The sequence below is a fragment of the Sturnus vulgaris genome, chromosome 1 (assembly GCF_052056855.1).
Source record: "Sturnus vulgaris isolate bStuVul1 chromosome 1, bStuVul1.hap1, whole genome shotgun sequence".
Classification (NCBI taxonomy): Eukaryota; Metazoa; Chordata; class Aves; order Passeriformes; family Sturnidae; genus Sturnus; species Sturnus vulgaris.
Window position 1 is genome coordinate 126,875,014 of NC_142243.1, and position 23,315 is coordinate 126,898,328.

Below are 23,315 nucleotides of genomic sequence, written 5' to 3' on the forward strand. Positions count from 1 at the left end.
GAGAGAAGGCTAGAAAAATGAGTATCAGAAATCAGGCATTTTCTTTTTTCTTGTTGAATAAGCTTACCAGATGCTAGAGCAGATTCTTCATGTACCTAAATTGTTTAGTTCTAAATTCCATATGTTTCTAAATAATGAACATAACCCAGAAGAAAAGCTATAGGACAAAATAAGTGCTTTACGGAATTCATTGCTCTGTATAAAACAGATACAATTGCCATTCTTAGTTTAAAAATACTAGTTTATGATCTTGAACATGAAGAATAGGATTTTATACTTTTTAGGAATAACTGGGCATCTTTTGAATACACATGAGCAGGTTTTGAATTTTTTTTAAGGCTACAGAAAGCAAGTTCAAGCTACCTTAGAGGGCTAAATGAATACCACATGCTGTCTTAGATCCTAACACGTTTTCACTTCTGAAGAATAAACAATAAATGGGAATTAGCCTTAAAATTTATTTTTTTAAACTCTCTGTCACATAGCTCTCTGTGTTCTTTGAACAAAGAGAATTCAGTGAGTAAGATTTCAAAAGAATTCAAAGAAATGACATCTCAAAGAAATGGCCAAATAACTTGAAACTTCTCTCTCTGTATCTATTTCTGTCTGTCTCTATCTCGAAATTGCAGCGTGAGGGGTGTTTGTGACACAGGTTTTTGATTAAATAGCCAAACTGAGGTAATTCTGAACTTTAAGAAACTCTGTAGTGTTGTGTTCCCAGATTGAAAGATCCAAAATCCAGGGAAGTAATAGAAATTATATCCATCCTTTGTCCAAAAAATCAATTGTTGAACTTAGCAAAACAGTCTTAGAGTAATTTCTGGTTGTCTTTAAACTTGTTGTCTTCTCTAAATTGCATAAAAATCAGCCCACTGGGATAGCTAATTTGATGGCTAGTTGAGTTTCTTTTAATGTTGCCCTTTTTAGCAATAACTCAGTCATAACTACAGAGCTGTGAAATGGCAAAACATTTTGCAAAGATACAGCATTTACATATTTGGTTAATATTTTTCCTATTGCATTTACTAAATAATGAAAAAAATACACATTTTAGAGAAAGTAGTATCCAGGATAATAAAACCAGTCCTTCTTAATATTTAATCACTGAAGATTTAGAAAAAAAATATTATTGCTTATCTAAGGAGCCGACAACTGGTGCATCCAAAGTTTTATTTACATTCATAGTAACTGGAGTTTGATTAGGAGCAAGGCTAAACATGAGGATGAAATACCTGCAACTGTGCTTATGTATGTTTTGCTATATATGACTGGACATGTTTTTAACTACCAAACCAGTAAAATTGAACAACACTGGCATCCTGATAACTGAACTCACCTAGTAACACCAGACATTTGAAACTGATTGACCAGCTGACTGAAGATCTGTCTTTATCACAGAGGGATCATAAAAAAACCCTAAGAAACAAGCATTCCTAAAGAATGCTACAAACAATATACCTAAAAATGCAAAAGCTCGAGGAATATCTTCAAAAGGCAACTTATTTAGTTTTATTTTTTAAACCAGAAGTCGACATTGTGATTTTTAACCATATTTAATTAATAGTTTATCTTCTGAATTGTATTTATCAGAATATATCCTGTACTTTTAAAAGATTTCTGAGAAAGAGAATATTGCATTTCAACTTCAGTCTGATTTGGCAGATACCCATTCAGTGGATATCTCATGTAAAATTTATGCACTTGACTTTTAAAAAAAAGATAAGTAAATACATTGCATAATTACAGAAATTAATTAACCCAACAAGAATTAAATAAAATTAATCAAGTAGTTATATAGACTTTTTGGAGTCAGAATAATAGTACCATTATCTAATTGTGTCTTTGCAGATAATGAAGATATAACTCTGCTTTTTAGGATTACAATGAGAAATTTCTTTTACATATAAATTTAATAAATCTTTCCAAATATTCTGTTCACTGAAAATAAAATACAAATCAAAAGTAGAGACATGTTCAACATTTGAAATCTGGAAATAGAGCTATAATTTATGTTTGTTAAATGATAGATAACCGAATCAGGACATCTGGTATAATGCACAATAATTTCTAATATAAAACATGAGCTTGTGATGTTGAAAAATCAATACAATGAAAAATCCTCCAGAGCTGAAGAATGTGAGTAGATCATACAGGAACAAAAAGCTGAAGCTGCTAATATACTTGATACCAAAAGAAAAAAAAAAAAAGTCTGTTCTTGAAATTGAAAAACTAGACAAGACCTTACAGTCTCTGCATCTGGATGTAATAGCTTCCTAGCAGAAACACAAAGTGGAACTTGCTCAGCTAGAACAGCAGATAACACAGCTTGAAAGAGACCTTAGAGATGCCAGGAACTTTATTGTCAAAAAGATCAGGTATGCTTTTGCTATGAGAATGAGCAAAACAGCTATCTCTTCAGAAATCACATTGCAAATGTGAAGGAGCTGGGCAATACCTCATACACATTTGTTATGAATTCTGTGGAAAAAATACTTTATTACTAATTTTGTAAGTAGGTATTTCTCTGGGTTTTGTCTCTAAATTCAAGATATGTTAGTTTGTGATAGCAGTGCTGACAAAATGAATACTGATAAAAATAAAATGAGTACAGTAATATGACTTCTTCCATTATGTTTCCAGCTATTTTTATAAGTGCATTTGCCAGTTTTAACTGTAAAACCCATTCATATACATTTTCAATGTCAGAAATCTATCTTGTCATACTTTTTCTTGGGATGAAATGTACATAGGAGTTTTATTTACTCTTTTCACTTTTTTCTGTGAATGCTTCCTGCACAAGAAATGTTCTTAAGATGGAAAGGTTTGGGCTTTATTAATATCTTGATATCTTTATCAATAAAATGAACAATGAGCAGAAATGATTTCTACTTATTTGGGAACTTTGCCAAATATATAATTTCAATTAGCACTGACAGCATTTAGGATACTCTGTTTCTGCTAATATTTTGGGATTTTTTACTAATATCCTGAAAACAATAAAAATTAACAAGCCCTTAATTTTCTATTTGGTTTATGAAAGAGATGTACAAGGTATAAGACATCTGCAGACAGCTTTGAAATCAACTAATGAGGAAGTAGTGCTGATTGTTTAATGTCTAATCTTTTGTTAAACAAAAAGAACAACAGAAGGGAATTAACTTCCCAGCAATCTTTTCCTTGTAATTAGAACCTTTTTATTATTTACCAAATAAACACAAAGAAATAGAAACATATTACTGTGGCAGGATATTATACCCTGTCTATTATGTTTTGCACACCTGAAAAAATATGTTAATACAAATAATTGTTGTCATGTTAGCATCACTGTTTTCAAGCTGTCTGAAACAATTTTACATTCTCAATAAGGAATATTTAACATTTGAACTAAAAACAGTGCAGCACGAATAATTAAAGGCTTAAGTTAAATACATAGACAGTCATTTAAATTTAGATCTGCAATAACATTTACTATTATTCTCTAAGGCTTTGACTGTGCTTGACAGAAACAAAGTACTCTGGGATTAATTTCAAGAAATGGTGCCAACTGTGCGCAATTTGCTGTAATTAAGACATGAAAGAGTACTAAATATTCAGATTAAAAGAAGCATGATGGAGCATGATAGAGAATCAAGGTGTGGCATCAAGCCAATAAAGCACAGTCAGTCATGAATGCTCAATAGTGATTGATATGAAACTTATACCTATAAACTTGTAGCATGTACTTAACAACTGTGGAGATAAAAATTAAAATCATGGCACTGGGTCTAAAAGAAAAGGGCTCTTCTAAATCCAAAGTCTAAAGTGTGTGACATCTTCAAACAATAACAAAACAGAGCCTAATAATATATTTTTACACAAATAATATGTTCAAACAATGAAAGGGGTGAAAAAAGACAGCATGGTAGTTTTTTTCCTTTGGGATATCCCTATGCTTTGGGATATCCTTATGGCTATATCTACCTTCAGCATTCGCCAGAGTGCCAAATGAAAGAGGTCTGTAGCAGTTGAAACCAGGAGATTAAGTACCCTCCTCCTTTTTTTTTTATTCATCAAACATTTTCCTTTTTTTTAAAGGAAAAGTATTCATTTAGATCAAACTGCATTTCCCATTTTTCTCTCAGAATTAGATGGAATATTTCTTCTTGCCTTTGAACTTATAAGTATTGATTAATGATGTATTTATTGTAATACTGAATCTTTCCTTCAACAGACTTTTCTAAATTAAAGTCCTCATAACTTTTTGATCCTAGAGGAGATGCAGGTACTTGACCCAATTGCTAATGAGGCTCTGTATAATCTCATGTATCCTATAGCTCAAAAATAGCAGGATGCAGTATAAAAAGTACATCATAAAAGGCCCTCTTGGAATGCTTTTTGTCTTCACAGGCAATACGCAAAAGAGATGACCTTCTGAGAAAGTCGGAAGCCGATTTCCTGCAGACAAGGGAAGGTATCAAAGCAAAAGTGGCTGAGGTGGAGCACCTTGACAGTGTGGTCAAGAAACTGAAAGCCAGTATCCAGGACACACAGAAAGAAAAGAATCAGACAGAGACAGAAACCACCATACTGAGAACTGAGATTCAGCAGCTAAATCAGTAACTGCAGGGTGTGCATAAGCAGTGCAGAAAGACGGGTAATAATGTACAAAAATAGTAATATTACAGAAATATGAATTTTTTACAGTCTAATTGAATAGAATTTTCAATCATATAGGCATGTGATTGTTGCAATCAAATGAATATAAAAGGTTCCGTGTTCAGCTCTAGGATAAATTTACAGATACAGACTGTGACTTCATCAAGTCAAAATAAACCACAACCAGTTTGATTTTTTTTTTTTTTGGTCGTTCTATTTCTATAATCCTTGTATTGATTTGGTGAAGCATCTATTTCTCGCACAGAACACCTGTTCATTCATTGGCAATGCAAAATGTAATTTGAACTTAACAAGTTTGATATAATTCTTAATATTTTAGGTGACTTTTTAAACCGATATGACTTATTCCTATAAAGATAAGTTAACAGCTTTAGCAATAGTGCATTGATGCATACTGATTTTTTTTCAGGAGAGTAGTGTACACAAAAGCAAAACACGATGGAAAAAACAAGGAATCATTTCATTATGGGCAATAAACTGCTTTAAATAATTTTTGGCCGTACTTTTGGTTTTCACACTGAACATGTGTGCTAGAACTAGTTTTCAAAATAAGCAAATGCAACAAGGAAATTGCATTATTAATATTTTGAAGTCACAGTATAGTAGAGCTTGAAATATACTACTTTTACCAAATAAAATATTAATGAAGTCATTTGGAACATAATAGACAGCCTGTGTCAACCCCTTAATTTTCTCTTCCACTATTCACAACATTGCCAGATACGTGTTTCTGGATAAAACCCCCTAGAGGTCTGCTGCAAATTCTTTTTCAATACAACCAGATCATTGCAGATAATTGTATTACACAGGGTATTGATCCAAAATCGTTGTGCACCGGAAACATCTGAAAAAACATGATTATAGCTTTCTGGTTATTGTTCGTACATCATATAAGCAGGCTTTTGTGTGAATCACCTGTAAGAAAGGCAAGGTGGAAACATCAGAGAAATTACCTCTTTACAAGAATCTATTGATCACTTTAAATCAAAGAAGTATGTTTGACATAAGATTACCTGCCAGTTTGAACATTAGGTACACTATGTTATAGCCTGGGGCAGTTGTAAGTCTGACAAAGGGATTGTAAATAAAGCATGCAGCTGCTAGCGCCTCTGGCTTGGGATCAACCAAGGCTCAAGTCCAAGGCATAGGTAAACTTAAAATAATTTAACCCCTTTTTACCAGGACACATTGTGAGTTAAACCTGATTATTAAAAGCAGTGATAAATCAGTTCTTATATGTTTAAATAGCTATGCAATTACAAAAAAATATGTCGTTAGATCTGTTTACAAATCAAAGCAGATAGAAATGAAATAAATTTTGGAAGATTAGTCTGTCTCCACACAACAGATCATAGCTCTAAACTACTTCTAAGAACTTCTAAAGCGTTGTTAAAGACCTGCTTCTGGATAATACATGCAATCCCATCTTATAAAATTGACAAGAACTTAATAAGTTCTAAAATTCAAATAAGCTTCATTTTTTATATAAAGGATTGTCTTCTGGAAAAACAATTAAACAGATCAACAACTGGAGAACTTTTAATGGCAGAGGTTTATATTACATGTGAAATATTTACCCTTCTTTGGATTTCAAATCCTGAACACTAGGACCCCACAGATAAATAAGGTTATTCAAATAAATAGTCGTATTGTTTGCAGTGAGACCATCTACCACACTAAAGTTATTTTAAAATATATTGCAAAAATTGGTTCGAAATGCACTGGCAAATATAATTTTTTATATATTATAATTCTTATTGAATGATTGCAGCTTAGGTTTGACTTTAGCAGTACTGCTTATTTTTTAGCTATGAAAGAAAAGTCAGTTATACATTGTTTTTTAAGCTGTACATTTTTTTAAACACGTGTTGACACTAATAACTGTTTAACTCATTAGTTCACAAAGATTCCAATTACTTGATATTCAGTAAGGATGAGCTCTGTGTGATATCTACTGCTTGTTAAACATTTAGCTGTTAATGTTAGCTGTGTACCTTTCTCAGGCACAAATTTAAATATAAGCAGTTTATATACTGTACTTTTACTCATGGAAATGGTGGCTGCTGTTGTGTTTTGTGAGAAGTCGGGTTATGTTACTGTCAATTAGAAAAGAACAAAGCAATTTTTTTTATATAAGGAAATTGATCTTCTGAATATTCTGAATTCATAAAGGAAGATATGATAGCTGAATTTAGATCCTGTGCATATGGTGAACGTTGTCAGACATTAAAGACAATAAATGCAGAATCATGTTAACAGAGCACAAACGTTTTTCTTTAAGGGATTCTATCAATCTAAGCCTGGAAAATACTGTTTCCTGACTTCATTGAAGTCTGGTGTATTTTCACTCTAATATTATATTAGCCCACATTAAAAACAGGGGTTTAAATTTATGATCAGATAAATCCCTGTGTTATTATACTTATTGAACTGCTATCACAAAAAAATTTCTAATTTCTTATCTTTTTCTGGTGTCAAATTTCAAAATAATTTGAATACTGCATAATAAAGGAATTGCGTGCTATAAAATGCTTGTTTTGAAGCACTTGTTTTAATGTTTAGTTTTATTCCACGACATCCTGGACCTGTAAAGTACATGTGCCTATACATCTAAAGCCATATATTTATGAAAGAGTATAAAAACAAATACATGTGTGTGGATTTGTGTCTGCACAGAAACACATGCACCTGCACACTAACACAAACTCATGTGTGCACATACTAAGGGCTAAATATTTAAATCAAAGCCTAAGTACATATATCTTTTAGGAAAATGGTCAACAAAGAACAAAGGAAAAATGTCTTTGTCTTAAATCACTTATTTTTCTGAGAGCTGGCAGTGCAAGGCTATGGTTCCTTTTGGTCTAAGGAAAGATTGCCATCTATTGGATGACCTTGGAAAAGAACGGGTTTTTACTATGCATGTGCTCTGTAATTCTTGAAAAAAATATAATGAAATTGAAGAATTCAAGCTTAAATTGTGCATGTTACTATTGTTAAATGGTATAAAAGATGGTTTATTTTCGAAACTGTGATTTTGAATTCTAGATTGACTTATGCTGCAAAATACAAAGGCAGTAGGTGTTTGCTTTAGAAGGAACGAAATACTGGATGTGCATGTATACAGTAAGCTCTGGTAGCAGTTTAAATGTTTGCAGAATATTGAATCCAAGTTTCTTTATTTAAGTTTACTGTAATACAATGAAAGAGACTTAAGCGAGGTATTAATGTATTTATATTATATTTTCCTCTCAAGCTTTGGGAACGGAATGATGTTCTTCTCCTGAAAACAGTATTTGCCCAGCTCTTGCAGAGGGTTGCACTGCATTGCATTTAAAACAAAAATGTCACTCGGCTTGAGCTTAAAATGTAAAGCTTTCCTTTTTTTTTTTTTTTTTTTTTTAACTTACAGCCCAAGAACTTGCCAGTCAAGATGAAAAACTTCTTCTAATGGAATCCAGCTTGAAAGCAACTCAAGAGCAGCTAAGTGAGCAAATAGCAGAAACAGTTCACCAAGAACAGAACAGTAGAAAATCACAGACGGAGAGCTGAAGACCCTGAGAAAACATATTCTAACTTCTGAAGAAGAAATTAGTGATTACAAGTGAGTTACTTCTTTTTCGGTATTTGAGAAACAAAAGACATTTAAGTCAGCAGTAAATCCTTTTAATATGTACTGTATTAATCATTTCTCTCAGGTAAGATGTAGTGTAAATGTGTTCTGTAACTATTGAATAAACTATTAAATCTAAATGATTGATTAATGTATGTTTTAAAACACGTTCTGCACTTAAAAAATTAAATGTTGAAAAATTCTATGATTAGGAGTCTGGTTTATTTTAAAAATTAATATTCTGTAGTGTTGAAGTAGAATAGTATGTGTAATTGTTTATTACCTATCTGTTAATGGTATTTTCATCTTCGTCTTTTTAGAGACCAAAGGTTACATATGGGTCTTATTGTCTTTCCTTTTTTTTTGTTAGAGAAGCTGCCTCTAAGCAAGAGGCTACCAAATTAAAGAAAATTTAGTGTTTGAACTTTTAGTCACAATAGCAAGGCATATATGAAGTTGTTCATATAAACAAAAAAAAGCAAACTGTATGCTGTAGAAGAGTTTACACTGAAAAAAGTACTTTTGCTCTAATCAGTCAAATTTAGTATGTTAGATTGAAGGCTAACTCTTAGGATTTAATCAAAAAGTAACAATGTTAAAAATTAAATTTTATAGTTTAGCTTAATATTAACTATCTTTTATATTAAGCCACAAAGTGATTCATTATTTAGAATTCTTGAGATTCAGACTGCTAAAAATTACTCACTTCAGTTGATGCTTTTTTCACGCAGTCATTCTCTTCTTATTAAAGTTATGTTGCATTAAGCAATCCCTATATATACAGACTGAATTTCAAGCTCTTTTGTAATGTCATAGAGCATGATGAACACTTTATACAAGATAATTTGGCTGCAAAAATAAAGTCTGTTCATTTGGAGGTGGATGGAACATTTAGAGCTAAATGTTTTATCTCAGATTTGTGGCAAGAATCAAATATTACCTCAGCAAATGTTGTCTTAGGAAGACTTGTTAAATTCAGATGCAACAAACATCACGCATCTAAAGCAAAATATTATATATGCTCAGTGTAAATGACTTTTAGACTGGAACTGATCTGTTCTTCAGCTCAAATGTTTTAAGTTAATATTTATGCTGAAAGCTGGGAAAAGCTTCATGGAAGAAACACAGTCTTCAGTAATGTGTCTTCATTTCTTTAAATAAAATAGCTTGGTGGTTTTCAACCTGTAGTAATATCTCTAAAGACATTACTAGTACTTCTCTAGGGAAAACACTGTCACTGATTTACTTTCCTAACACAGCTTGAATCTTTTGCCATAGTAGGTTTTCTTAACCATTTGAAGTTATTCCTCAGTTTACAAAATGCCATGTTATGCCTAATCTTGTAGATAGTTCTTTGTAAATAAAAAAGATACAAACTTCTAGGACTACTGATTGTGGTAACTTAGTGTGAGATGGGGAAGGAGGGGGGAAGTGGAATTGAAACTCCCAGCTGTAACTGATTGATTGTGTCATGAAATATAGCTTTTGAGAAAGCAGGAATTTTGCAAAAGTTCACTGAAATGAGTTTCACTAAGGTTGAATAGAAGGCCAAACGATAATCATTAAAAGACTTTTCAGAAGAACTTTTACATAGTTTTTTTTTATACTTTTATATGAACAAATAAAACTTGAATGAATCTCTTCACATGCAAAAATTATTAACTAACCGACCTTTTTCTGTTCTGTTTTCTACACTTGTTCAGTGACTTTGGAAGTTTGTTGCTTCAGCATATGAACATAATAAACTTCGAGTAAGGAAAACCTTTTCTTAGCTCTATAGCTTATCAAAATTGTTTTCTATTTAATCTTATGTAAAACTTTTACTTCGATTTTTGATGCCATTGCTTTCCAAATGTACTGTGACGGATTGCTGCAGAATTTCAGTAACCAGATTATTTGTTGAATCTGGAAAATTAAAACTGCTAATTCAGAACAATAGGTTTAATAAAGTGGAACTGATAAGTCTAAGAAATTAACAACAAAGTCATTTAAATATTGAAATTTGCCTTTAAAACAACATACTGTATATGCAGTAATGCTGTGCCAGCCAGAATCTGCCCTGTTCTGTTCCTTGGGAGACAGCAAGAACAATGGATCTCTCTCCCCTGGGTCTTTTGGGACAGGGAATGTCATAAGGGTTATATTTAGTCACTAGGAAGGGTACTGCATGTGTCATAAAGCAACATCCCTTTGGTGCTGACTTATTCAAAGTCATACAATCCTGGACTATTCCTACCCTCCTCCTCAGTGAATCTGGAAAATGCAGCTGGTATCAAAGCGAGAGCACAGGACTATACAAAGAAAAATACAGCACAGCATAAATTGGTCACTTAAAATTACACTGAGTCCTGAGATTCTGCTATAGCTGTTGTGAGGCCTTTGAGGGGAAAGGTTCATTTCTGTATGCTTTTATGTCCTTGTTGTGAAGTCCTTGTTATAAATTATTTTTCATGGAAGTGATGAAAAAAGGGAAATGGTTGACTAGGATTTAAAAACAATAAACATCCCTTATATTCATTAATTAACCAAAATAAAAATATTTATTTTTATAACAGGGTAAAAACATTGTCTGCTAATTTCACAGGGTGTCCCAAGTACACTTATTTCGTAGGGAAACAACTGAAAGTTGTTAGAAGTCCAAGGCTTTGTTTGCTGTATACTTATCCTGGATGAAATAAACCCAAGGTAACACAACCCTAGTCCCACTCCCCGGCCCTCCACCCTACTTGCCTCCCCCCACTATAAGCCTGTTACACCTGAAAGATTTGTTTGGAATGTCCAGTGGGAACCTGGAAATCGTAATAATTTGTAGTATCGATTGTGTGAAGCTATGCAGCTGGGGCCTCTAGTGAATAGACAGGAATAGACATTTTATTGATTAACTTTTACAGTCATATTTTCAGGACTCTGCTGCAACATAATTTTCACTTCCCAGCTTTGTGCTGCTGCATCATGAAACTTGGATTCTTCTCTCTTAACATTTACCCACTTGAGAGAAACAGTACAGACTTGTCTTTTTTAAGCTGTGCTCTGCAGAAATGCATAATATTTGGTGTAGTGAATTCTTTTAAATTTCGCCTCTGCTGTCACAATAAAATGAAAATCTTCACAAGTGATGTTAGCAAGTATTGAACTAGTTCCACATCCTCTCTACCCCCCCCATTAGATGCTATTTGTAACATCTTCTAGTAATTCTATTTCTCCTTTGCATTTTCATTCTTACTTTTTAAATGGATAATATTCTGGCAAAAGCAACCCGCTTCTTTACATCCACAGATTCCAGAAGTGCTTAAAAGGAAAACCAGAACAGCCCCATAATGAAATAGATGTTTTTATTAGTTAGTGAAATTTTTAAAGGAGAAGACAAAATGTTCACTTGCAAATCTGAAAGTAATTATCAGTAAAATCTGATTCATTTTCAGGAGTGACATCCTGCATTAACTAAAATTGCTTATGAGATTACTGAGAGGACCAGATTTCAGTACAGTTACAAACAATTTTTTAAAAAATCTATAGATGTACTGAAGTCTTATACAAACAAATCCCAAAAAACATTTCTCTTTTTTCATTTCTGGTACTATTAATTTCCAGAAAAGAACAAAAATGGCATTGTGCCATTGTGGAAAAGACTGTAGTATATTTGCTGGTTTCTTGAGTACGGGTTACATTGTGCATTAGATTCCTAAGCCATTTCTCTTTCATGCACTTAGAAAATTACCAGTGACAATCCTCATCCACTTTTATTCTTTTAGTGGCTGTTTATTATTAGTTTTTTATGTGCTTACTTTCATGTCAACCATGTTTTTAACATAAGTTTAATAATGCCTCGTAGGCTAAATATTCACCACCCCATCATCACTAGTCCTAATATGATTTAAACGTCTGTCATCCCACTACTTTTTCTATGCTGTGTTGCTATTAACATCTTCTAATTACAACAATGCTTAAGATATTCGTGGTCATGTTTCCTTTTGTCCTTCCCCTCTCATCAGAGACATGATGGTGTGCACCATATGGAGCTACAACTGAGGCAGAAGCTCTCCCATCCATCACTAAAGGTTTACTTTGTTTACCATTGTCAAACTTATGACTGAATAATTCCTATTTCGTTTAAAAGAATCAGGAAAAGTGTGGAGGGCTTAAAGGTAAGAATAGCAACATCAAAAAAAGAGGATAAGTAGCTACTTTCTCAAGACCTCAGTGTCCACTGGTCCTAGAATAAGTAGAAATAGTCTCAATCAGGTGAAGAACTAGAAAATTTGAAGAAGTAGGTAAGTTTCTTCCTATTAATTTTCAACAAAAAATAAAATATTATTTAGCAAACTGATTAATAGTAATATCAGATTTTAATGGCATCCTGGGCCCCAATCTTTCAAACATATGTGTATGCAAGTCACAGTTTCACAGTTTTCTGAAACCAATTACCCTATAAACATGTGAAAAGCTGTTCACAAGCTTACAAGATTGAAGATGAAAACTGTTTTAAGGATCACTTATGATTTTGTTTTGTAGTTGTGATGTTTTATTATAAAAGTCATGAATTATGATGTAAAAATTACAGGAAATCTCTGAAATATCTGACTGTATTCTAATTTAGATTAATTTAATGGAAATCCAAATTAATGGTTGTGTGTATGATTTACTTAAAGAACAGGGAAATGGTATTACTTCTTCTGAACTTTTGTGGAGATATTAAATAAGATCAAAGTAGTATTTCAGTAAGTTTCATATGTTCTAGGTAGAGAATCCCCTAAATGCTTAGGACTCCGTGCATAGCGTGTTAACTGGATTTCTAGATTTTCTATTTAGTTTCTTTCTCCTTTTCTGTTTTGACATATCTCTGCTAAGGCTTCTTACAGTTGTGGTAACCTTTTCATCATGAATTAAGCAAGGTAAATTTTAAAACTTTTAAGAAGTAAAAATTTGAAATGTTTTAAATGTTTATTAAATAAATAAAATGCAAAATATAACAAAATGTTTCTTAGAGCATTTTTTTTTCACTGCACAAATTCAGGACTAATTATAGTTCGCAATTTTAATCAGAAAATTCTAAGGTTTATCGCGACACAGCTGAAGGCTGCTTGACTCCAGTGCTTTATTTTTTTCTCTAAGAGAATTTGCAAATCTGAAGTATTTTAATAAGCTTGTGCCATTTAGTTTGATTTTTAATTTTGAACTATAACTGGAAAAAGTAAGACATTAAGTAACTAAAAATTTGTGTTCATTGACTTTCACATTATCTATGACATAAATATTTTTAAAAACCTCAAAAAATTATTATCTGTTCAAGTATAGGATATGATCCTTTACATTTGTGTATTCCCAGACACTATAGTTATGACTGAGAATAGCTGAATTGATTGCAATGGAAATCTACCTGACAGTATGTATTTGCAGTGGCAGACAAAATTATTTAAGAAAAGAGAATATAAAATTAAGAAAGACAGATGGACTCATAAGAGTGAAATACAAATAGTCTGAATCAGGATTGATTTCAACATAATGTGGTGGAGGAATCCCCACTTATTGATCAACTTTAAAGCCCATGCACAGCACTTAAAAAGATAAAGTAAGCAAGGTCAGATAATCAAAGCATTTAAATAGTAAAAACAGCAACTGCCACTGTAGACTACTAAAATAAATCCATAATACAAATTGCTTTAGCAAAAAGTGGATGAGCAGCTGATCTTCCTATTGAACTTTTATACTGTTCAGTGACCACACTGGGGAGAGGATTGGAAGAAATGCCTTGAAGATCAATATTGAGTGAGAGGTAGCAGGGATTCATTCTGAACATGAAAGACTTACAAGTATAGCATAGAGATCCTGAGAAAATGTCATCAAGGAAGGGCTGTTTTTTTAAATATCACACGTATTATATGAACATAGTTTTAGTTGAGATCCTGTTATGATTTTTGAGCATTCAAAGCTTATTAAATCAGAAATTTATTTATTGAAAAACATAAAAATAGGAAAAAAAGTACGAATTATTTTAATGAAATTAGTTCTAAGAATTTAGTCAACTGTGTCTTTGAAACAAGGGAAATTTAAATTATCTTAATTAGTATAGTGTTCCTACTTTCCAGCCATATGTATTTCAAGTTTTTGCTGAATAGGAACGATGAACCAGAATCTCGTGTTGTTTCTCTTTTCTGACCTTTTTGGTGTTTTCAAAGATCAACATGCACCTGAAATTAACAAGTTTAATGTGAATGCTGTTTCTTCAGATCTACGCGAAATAACATTTTCACAGACATTTTAAATATTCTGTAGAAAATACAATGCTGTAATACAAGTGCTTCAAATTTCATTTTTTCCTAAACCTGTATAAGCTTTTCATTTTAAAATAGATGTTAAAAATATGCCATAGCTTTCATTTATACATTAATTTTTCCAGCACTATTCAAAGAGTATTTATGAGAAAGAAACACTAGAGGTGGAAGTACTACAGTAGCTCATTGTTTCTAATACATTGTTTTCATTCACTGTTTTATTATATCATTGTATGAGAAACACTGCATTTTCATGGATATATTGCCCCTTTAAAATGGAGAATACTTCTTTTTTCTTTATTTTTGACCGTAATCTTCCTTTACTTTCAGGCTCATTACCCTACCTATAAAAATGGTGTTATTGTTAGAAATTAATATTTCAAGATATGATGGTATTTGCATTTTAAATAATAGAAAAGGACCACTAAAACTAGAATGTTTCAAGTATATTAAAAATATATTAAAAAAAGAAAAAGTAAAGTGTGTATTTGTGTTGTCTTTGAAGATCTTTTTTTGACAAAATATGTTAGAGCAACTGATTCCCAAAATTATTAAGTTTGTTCACTATGGTAACTGTGCCATACACTCTCTTGTAATGCATAATTATTTACAACTACTATTGGCTCCATTTTCTCGGTATGAATTGCTGATTACAGCAATTTCAGTGGTAAAATTGTGAAAAACCATATTCATAGTTGTCAAAGAAAGGTCAGCTTATTTGCATTCATTAGGAACTTGGAGGGCCATACAGTATTCTTTTCCTTTGGGATTCTTATGGTTATTGATTTGTATACAGCTGTAGGAAAAATTAGTTGGAATTATATTTCACTTACCACCGGAGGTTGTATATTAATAAAAACAGAGTTGTACATCAAAAAAAAAATTAGAGCCAGCAAATTAAATAGTTGTCATTTTTAAAAATTAAAATTGTTATACTTAACTTTTTAGAAATAATCTCTTTCGAATAGCTGGAGGAAATTGTGAACTTTTGTTAATACTTGCAGGACTTTTACTTGGACAAAAATACATAGGCGTTTATATTAATGTGACATAAAATATTCAAAACTTCCTGTTTAGTTGTGGTCTTTATAGATGCTTATAAACCAATACAATATTTAATCATATGCTTAGCTTTCCTTATACAGTGAATTTTTCTTATATGACGGTATAATTACTAACCCTAAAATGTAATTTAAATATATGGACTATCCTGTCCTAAAAAATAATCTTACGTTTGTACTCTAGTCATTAAAGACATTTCAAGACCAAGAGCTATATAAAATCATAAGGAAATGTTATAGCTATCCTTGACTGCTGGCTCTTTAGGTATAAAAAAATATGGTTAATATCTTTAAAAAAGTCTGCATAGGTAACATCCAACAATGTGGGGTCAGGTAAAGCACATTTTCAAACTGTAACAAACCTTTGTCTAAATTGAGAGAACTTCTGATTTACAGATAGCAATGATGCTCAGGTGGTATGCATTTGAAACCTTGTTTGTATTACATTGATAAATACTGTACATGATTAGTGCATATTTCTGTGAACTTTTAACACTTTAAATGGATTAGAATGTCTTATTTGATCGTATCCATATTGTTCATTAAGATAAGATTAGGTCCTTAAAAAATGTTTGGCTTCTTTCCATTACATTCAAAAATGTTTAAAGTAGAAAATATAGAATACAGTTTTCCATAGTGTGCATATATAACACATGTTTGAGATTAATCAAATCATGGTCACCTCTAATTAACAGCAGGGAGCAATTCCAACATGGGACAGGGCCAGATGACTAAGAAATGAAGCATATATTTAAAAGACGCAGCATATTAAGAAAATAAAAATAGGTTATGACTTATGACTTAAAAATACTGCAAAGTTTTTAAACCTGTGATTCTGTGCATGTGGTTTAAACATTTTATTTTGCTTTGTGTTTTAGCTGGGCCAAAAATTTTCAGAACCCTATGGTTTTGTAGGGGAATACAGTTTTCTTTCAAAGTTAATTCTTTCCATTCTTCATAATTAATAGATAAAAAAACCCTCGACCTTTACAACTTCAGATGAGCAGCTTTTTTTTTTCAAATTCTAAAAATGTCTGATTTTTATGCCAAAATTCTGTCATTTACCATGATGCTTTCTTAGAACCACAGGAAAAGCAGTGATCAAGGACATACACTGAAGTAAGTTGAATCTTTGCTCCTGTTTTGTTTTGTTGGGTTTTTGTGTTTTTTTTTAATAGGAAGTTTTATAGTTTATGAATAAGAAGAAAACTCTAGGAAATTTTGTTGTGTGATGAAGACAACTGGAGAATTAGACACTTTCCCGTCCTTTACTTCAGACATAATGAAGATAATACCTCTAAATTTTTCTGAATAACCAGTGTGAGACGCTGCTGTCTGATCTGTGGCAGACTCAACTTTGCCAAGAAGAACTGTAGCCAATGTTAATTTGCTTTGAACAATTAAAGGTCCTCACAAAGAAGATTTACAAAATACATGAGAAAACAATATTCATTTGTGTCCTGTCTGACTGGGAGTTTGTGCCAAGGTCATTCTCATTGCAGTGTAGGACAATAGCTCCTGAGCACATACAAGTTTTTCTGTCCCTCAGTTTTTCAAGAACTGCTAAACTTGCCTGTGGAAAGGGGAAAGCTCTACAAGACAGGCTAGAGAGCAATTCCTCTTAGATCAACATATAATAATGTTAGTTCAAACTGTTAGTTCAAAATAAAAGAGAAATTAATCTCTGTTCTCCTATATCCCAAATGAGAGCTCTGATAGAAAGCATTTCACATTTCTTTTTGCCTAATGTGACCCTCCTTATCTTCTTTTACTCTATGTTCCCAATTCTGTTTACTTCAGCTGACTATGTAGAAAATGATGATAGAGATGTATTCTCATATCATGGATGCTGATATTTATGAAACACTCAGACACCATTGTGTTGAAAATCAACGGCTTTATTTATTTGGTCTTCTTTGTTGTGTCACAATGTGAGCTGTGTTTCTCACTTTAAGTCATGTAAGTTGGTGTATACAGGCATTATCTGTAGGTTTCAAATTCAGACTTTGCCATTGAACTGACTAGAAGTTTGTTACAGGATCTTGCTTTGGATTTAACTGTTTTGTGCAGTGTCCATGATTTTTAAAAAGAATTACATAAGTATTAATTTGTAGGTTTTGGAAACTCGGATAGAGTGAAAGATATTTTTCATTCATATCAGCACTTGAATATTGTACTTTATATACTAAAAGATAAATTATAAGAAATCAAAATGTTTAAGTATTTGTCTGCTAAATGATAAAAGATATCATACAAGCTAGATGCTTAAATGAAGGGATATTACCAAGTGATAAATCTAAAAACATGCAAATATGCTTGCATAGGTTGAAATTATACTTGGCAACATTAATTCTGATGTATTGGGAATGCTGAATATTTGAATTAGCCATAGTAATGTTTTCAAGTAAAATCAGCATTAGAGCCTGCTTCCAAGTAAAAGAGATTTCAAGTGATATCCATCTTAAATGTAAAACTGGATTCACCTTTTTTATATAGGTATTTTTCAGAAGTAACACCAGTGAAGGGGTTCCTTGTTTGCTGTTCTATATTGTTTGACTTGAGATCAGAGATTTGGCAAGCAGTTTCTCTAATAGCGAAGTAACAAGGTAGCAAAAACCCCAAGGATAAGTAAGGGGCATAGCACAGCACTGACCTTCTCTAGGACACAAAAACTTTTCAACAGAATGCATGTAGAAATTAGATAGATGATAGCTCACTCTCCCTACATGCACATTCTCTCACATATTTATTTGTTAATAGCTTCCTTAGAAATATCCATGTAATTTTCAGTTACACTTTTCAAGGTAATTTGGTCTTGAGCAAAAACTCAGCAAGACAAATTTCAATCCAAACAAATGAAGCTGGGCAAAGCTCTGGGAAACTCAGAAGTGTGTCTAATGGAAAATTTTGTTGCAGGTGGAAGAATGATGCACAACTGTAATGGCAAACTGGCAATCAATGAGGCTACAACAACTGGGTTTTTAAAATGACATCATCTTGCTGAAACTGATGAGTGTGCAAAGGACTTTTTGCTCATAGACATCAAATGAAACTGAAAGTAACAAACTCTAATGAAAGAAATTTAACCTTGATGTAAACGTAATACTGCCGTGCTTATCGTTTTCAGAATTTTATATTAGCCCTGTAAGGATAAGCATAATCAATATTATGCACAAACTCAAAATAATTTTTTAAGCTAGGAAATAATCTTGTTCTTTTTCTTGAATTTTTTCAAAATTGTAGTCAGACATTTACAAGGAATGGAAATTAATTTGTCATCTTCATTATAATCTACAACAGCCAGTACCTTCTTCTAGAACCAAGAAAAGGGTTGAGAGAGTGTCATGGTTCTGTTTGATTTAACCTTTGATTTTATGTTTATTGATTTACATTCATTTGGACTTCCCTTTCAGATAGATATTTCAGTTGTCAGAATTTCATAAAGGCAATATACATTCTCTTTCTAAGTCTGGTAACCCTTAAGATTACATGAGAGCCCTTCTTAAGGCTAAAAGAACCTTAGGCCTGCAAAAAAACACTTGAATGTTTTGAAGTATAAACTTATCAGCAGGCATGACAATATAGAGTCCATCCTTTTCATTATAGATTTTTCACCAGACTTGAGTGTTCTCTTGTAGATTGTAGTGTTGACTCCTGTATCCCACTCGATTCCTATCACAAATGAATGGAATTTGTCTGAGTGGCTGGTTGATTTTGTTTTGTTTTGGTGGGGTGTTTGTTTGTTTGTTTGTTTGTTTGTTTGTTTGTTTGTTTGTTTGTTTGTTTTCAGCTGTTGTGGCCTGGTCCACTTAGTGGGTTAAGGGGAAAGTTGCTTGATTTACTCTGAGTGGTGCACAGGAAAAACAACAGAATTCTCAGGAGGTTCAATATCTTGCAAACTTTAGAACATTTAAGGTAAAATAAGGTACTTGTCAAATTGTAAATGTCGCCATTTTGGTAAGAAAAACATTAATAAAAACCATAAAATTAACTTGAGAAAATGTATAAGAGGAAAGGAAAAAAAATTGAAAGAAAATGTAAGAGTAGAAAGGTAGAAAATCACCACATGTGGATCCAGAAATGAGACCTGATTGTTGAAATTTTGAGGTCTCTTGGTCAAAGTGATGTTGCAATCTTGATCCACCAGGGGTGGAGGAAGCCTTCAGTTTGGAGTGAGAAAAGTAGTTGCATTATTTAGTACCTAATGATATTCCTGCTGGATGAAAAAAATTAAGAATTTTAAAGAATGCATGAACAATTGCTCTGATGATACCATCTAACTCTTATCTAGCAGTTTACATTCAGAGATGTTATATTTTGCTAACGATGTGTAATTTAATTCAATTTTTAAAAGAATACTAAGATTTTGTATAGATGGGTGTGTATTTCTGAATGTATTGGAATAAAACTGTATGGGAAAAATGTACGGGAATAAAACTGATTTTTATAGATTAGGACTTTGGAGCACAAGATAGCAAAGTGTCTTGTCTTAGGTATCAGCAAAGATAAAAAGAACAGTACCATTTGAATAAAGGAACATGAAAAACACCAGTTTATGACAGTAAATTAGCATGGGAACTCACAGGAGCCACCTTTTTATGTACGAACTGAGAGTCCATGGGAAAAAAATAAAGCCTTTTTTTTTTCATTTTTCTTTCAGTGAGAAAGGGAATAGGCTACTTGGTGTTTATTAAACGGAAAAAAATGCACACAATCTGTCAATATTAGCATTCTGTTTTACTCTACTGTAATTTTCTTGTCCACTCTGGAAGTTTGGATTAAATTCATTTTCTATTGCTAAAGCTGTATAAACTCAAGAAAACTAGTTTTCTCTGCCTCCTCTTCTCTTGCATATGTATTTATATAGAGATATATCTTTTTGTTTGTCTACTTATTTTTACATGAGACTCAACACAGCTGTGTAAAAAACAGTGTAATTTGAGTGCTTATACTTTTCATCCCTGTAATTAATACACAGGAAATAAAGCATTGAGATAAGTGGAACAATAGAATAAAATTTTGGTTCAAATGTGATACTTCTAGAAAAAGAAATATTTTTCAGGAATGAAAGCTTTTCCATCTAAATTATACCATGTAATCTAAACTGGTTTTAAGCTTAAAAAGCAAGCAAATCATAAAAAAACTGGAAGAAGAGGTTGGCTGGACACAAGAAAAACCCTGCCATGTGCAGGAGGAGCTTTTAGAAGAGCATTCAGGTGAGAATTCTCCAGCTGGACTAGGGCACAGTGAAAAAACTGATAAAATACTACAGTACTCAGGTAACAGCCTTGGTACTGTATGTGAAATTGAAGCTTAATATTTGAAGTAATGTAAATGAATGTTCCTAGCGTATTTTTCCACTAGAAAAGGAAATATTATTTAAATAATATTACCTGCAATATTCACTTTCAATATGTGAAAGTTATTACCGAAAATATTTAGTTAACATAAAAGAACATTACTTCCTTTTAAACTCTTTTGGGTGGGACTCATCTTGCCTAACTTTGGATTTCCTCTTCAGGTGGAAATACAGGAGGGAGATCCCTAAGTTCCCATTATGGTTGTTGTAGACTTAATCAATTCACAGAGTGGAATCAAGACCGGAGCAAACACTGAGCCAATCAAGTGATAAATTGTGTTTTCTGACCAATCTAAAAAAGTCTCCAGATAAACATTCAACCAGGCCTCCACTCAATGTAATGGAAGAATATGTATGCAGTCACACATAATCAACTAAATACAGATGTAGAAATTAATGACCTGGTGAGTTACTTTTTCCCAATAATTCATTAAATGCTACAGATTATTTATTTATTTGTTTGTTATTACTAAGTGTTTCACAGGCATTAATACAGGTCATTGCTCTGAAATAAAAGAAAGTGACTTATGACATAGAAGAAAAAAAAATTAAAATAATTGATGAACTTTCCTGTGTCTGTCTTTTATTGTTCATATTTAGGGTCATTTTTTCTCTTGTATTTGGACTTGTTTGGTTGGTTGTTGGCAGTGTATTTTTTTTAATGGGAAAAAAAATTGGAGAAAGTGGGAAATGAGAAAATAGGCAAATAGAAGAAACAGTAGAATGACTATTATTCTTTTCCACCCTACTGTTACCAGACCATATCCAATATAGATTGATTATTTGCTGTTTTATTTCACTAAAGAAGTGTATTAATTCTGGAGTTTGACTGAACCTTGAACAGAAAACATATAACAATGCTTATTTAATTGAAATTTGTTGCCACCTGTGAACCAGATGGTTGCAAAATATTTCCATTGAAAATACTTAAACTTTCAGAGGCAAAAAATTAAAGGTACAGGTTGGGTAAAATATTTTCGTTTTTGAAGGTTTCACTACATACAATTTCAATGGAAATTGTAGTTGACGAATAACTACACAAAATTTGAGGTAAATTTTTCACTTATTTATATGACGTTTTGCATTTCCAGTGTTTCTGACATATACCCATCAGGATATTAAAAAAATTTAAAATTCAGTAAATTTGTAGTTGTTTACTTGAATAAGTATTTAATAATAAGGAGATTTGAGAGAAAAGAAAGATTAAATGCAGAGATAAATATGCAATAAAAATCAAATCAAGCAAGGAAATAGTTAATCATGCTAACACTTGGATTATCACCGTGTCATCACAGTAATATTTTTATGCATGCTGATTCTTCCCCAATAGAGGCAGATTGCCACTGGGAGCAACTGGTGCCATTAAGCTTCCCAATGATTCAGTTCTCCAGCTAAGTAGCTTGGGAAGGTACACTGAAGGTTTCATCTTTCTAAAGACTCTATTTATTATCTTTACTTATGTAAAGAGTTCATTAGAAAGAATTTTACATTGAAATATGGTAACTTTTTAGCTTCCTTTAATGCAGTCACGCGTCTTTAACTACCAGACATAAAACTGCTTAATTCTGTGGATATTAATGGATTCATATGTCATAAAGCCAGAAGAAACAGTGTAATCGAGTCTCATATGTGACACAATACAGGCCATAGGACTTCAGTGAATTAAGTGGTACGTCATGTCTAAGTAAATGTGACTGAAATGGAGCATATTAAAATACAGCATACATTTTTTTAATACATTCTTGACTTTAAAAAGCCACTGAAACAGAATTCGTGAAAATCCTTCATAGGTTCTCTCAATAAATCCAGCTTTTGAAAATATGCAATGTGTTGATTCTCTATCATTTTAACCTCTTACTCAAAATGTCACATGAAATTTAATATAGAACTAAAGTATATTATCTTTTCATCTTAATCAACGGTGCTCTAAATCTCTGAAAGCCAATACAACACATAGTAGGACAAACTGTGTTTACAGTACAGACATGGTAACTTTTAGTATTTATATTAATCTAATTATATTAATCTGCATGTGTTCTTTATATCTACAGTCAATGCAAATTAGTATGGATTTATGATATCAGACCTTCAATAGTTTGAGTGGAATAAATTAGTAAATGCCAGGGCAGAATTATTTGAATCTCACAGTTAGACACAAAAAAATATTATCAGAGAATTAGTAGAGCATTATAGTATTAGTTTCTACTTTTTAAAAAACCTTTTACAGTTTCTAAGACCATACAGCCTAAAAATGGTCTAGAATTTTTTTTCTAATGGCTCTTAAAAAATTCTTAGGAATTCTACATAGGAAAATAAAATATTATATGTACTTCTGTGACCGCAATAGTTTTTAT

General features: G+C 32.1%; 1 long non-coding RNA gene across 3 annotated transcripts in view; it reads left to right on the plus strand.

The window, feature by feature from the left end:
- Positions 1 to 7,533: 7,533 nt before the first annotated feature.
- The window catches only part of LOC106849882 (uncharacterized), a 32,842-nt gene continuing 17,060 nt past the window's right edge, over positions 7,534 to 23,315 (plus strand). Inside the window, exons 1-2 of one of the 3 annotated variants that reach the window (XR_015807795.1) lie at positions 7,534 to 7,877; positions 8,069 to 8,260. This is a non-coding gene — a long non-coding RNA (uncharacterized LOC106849882). The remainder of the gene's footprint in view (positions 7,878 to 8,068; positions 8,261 to 23,315) is intronic. The other 2 variants (XR_015807797.1, XR_015807800.1) reach the window with 2 other exon arrangements.